This window comes from Chrysochloris asiatica, unplaced genomic scaffold (genome assembly GCF_000296735.1).
Source record: "Chrysochloris asiatica unplaced genomic scaffold, ChrAsi1.0 scaffold00268, whole genome shotgun sequence".
NCBI classification, from domain to species: Eukaryota; Metazoa; Chordata; class Mammalia; order Afrosoricida; family Chrysochloridae; genus Chrysochloris; species Chrysochloris asiatica.
In genome coordinates, this window is record NW_006408786.1 from 2,137,342 (window position 1) to 2,139,058 (window position 1,717).

The 1,717-nt window shown below is 42.1% G+C and overlaps 1 pseudogene; it reads right to left on the reverse strand.

The window, feature by feature from the left end:
* Nucleotides 1-90: 90 nt before the first annotated feature.
* Nucleotides 91-584, reverse strand: LOC102833099 (annotated as a pseudogene).
* Nucleotides 585-1,717: the final 1,133 nt, after the last annotated feature.

The window sequence follows — 1,717 nt, forward strand, 5'->3', positions numbered from 1 at the left end:
CCCTTCACAGAAGGTCTATGGAGAGCAGGGGAAGGCTGAAAGACCCTTCACAGAAGGTCTACAGAGAGCAGGGGAAGGCTGAAAGGCCCTTCACAGGTTGCTGGGCTCTACAGGCTCTTCTGAGTCGTACTTTAGAGTGAACCTCTCCAAGAGATATTCGCCCAGCCTGCCTGGGGACCGGCCATCCTACTGAGGTTGATCAAGTGGTTGCCCATCTTCTTGATAATTTTCACCTCCTCATCGAGGAAATAGTTCTCCAGAAAGCCACAAACGTGGGGGTCTGTGTGGATAGCACCCACGGTGTGCAGATCTAGAAGGGAGTAGTTCAGGTTCTTCTCCAGGACCAGGGTGGCTTCCATGACATCCAGGGTTCTTCCCCACTCATCTTGGGACAGCTTCTGCACGTCCTGGAAGAGTGCGCGACCATCATGTTGGTTTTGCAGTTTCAAGAGATGCTCAGCACCCTCGTGCTTCTCCTTCACCAACTCACGGAAAAAGCGTCCTACACCTTCCAAGCCCACATCATTGTGATGGAAACCCAGAGAGAGGTAAGTGTAAAAAGCTTGAAATTTGCTCTTGAGCATAGAGAAACTAAAGCAACTGCAAGAAATGAAGAAGTAAAAGAGTTGCACAGAAAATTTCAAAGGGCAGCTCAAGAAGACTAAGTGAATGAAGTATTAGAATGAAATGTGCCAAGCCCTGGAGTTAGAAAACCAAAAGGGAAGAACACACTCAGCATTTTTCAAGCTGAAAGAACTGAAAAACAAATTTCAAACCTTACCTTACAATACTGAAGGATTCTTTGTGCAAAATATTGAATGATGTAGAAATCATCAAACGAAGATGGAATACACCGAGTTAATGTGCCAAGAAAGAAATGGCCAATTTGTAACGATTTCAGAGATAGCATATGATCAAGAACTGATGGAAGAAGTCCAAGAAACACTGATGTGGAAAACAAAGCTCCAGGAACTGACAGACTACAGATTGAAATCTTTCAACAAACTGATGCAGCAGTGGAGGCACTCATTCATCTATCCAAGAAATTTGGAAGACAGCTACCTGGACAATCTAGTGGAAGAGATACATATTTGTGTCCATTCCAAAGAGAGGTGACCCAAATGAAGTGTGGAAATCATCAAACAATATCATTTATATTGTTTATAAAACATTATCCAAGTAAAATTTTGCTAAAGATTGCAACAATGTGTCAACAGGGAGCTTCCAGAAATGCAAGCTGGATTCAGAAGAGGAGGTGGCAATAAGGATATCATTGCTGATGTCAGATGGATGTTGGTTGATAGTACAGAATACCAGAAAGCTGTTTACTTGTGCTTTATTGACTACGCAAAGGTTTTCAGTTGCGTAGACCATGACAAACTATGGATAACATTGTGAAGAATGAGTATTCCAGAACACTTAACTGTGCTCATGAAGAATCTGTACATAAACCAAGAGGCAGTTGTTTGAGCAGAACAAGGGATACTGAATGGATTAAAATCAGGAAAGATGTGTGCCAGGATTGCATCATTTCACCATACTTATTCAAACTGTATGCTGAGCAAATAATCCAAAAAACTGGATTATTTGAAGAAGAATGTGACATCACGATTGGAGGAAGACTCATTAGCAACCTCTGTATGCAGTTGGCACACAACCTGACTTGCTGAAAGTGAAGAGAACTTAAAATACTAACTGATGAAGGGTAAAGACTACA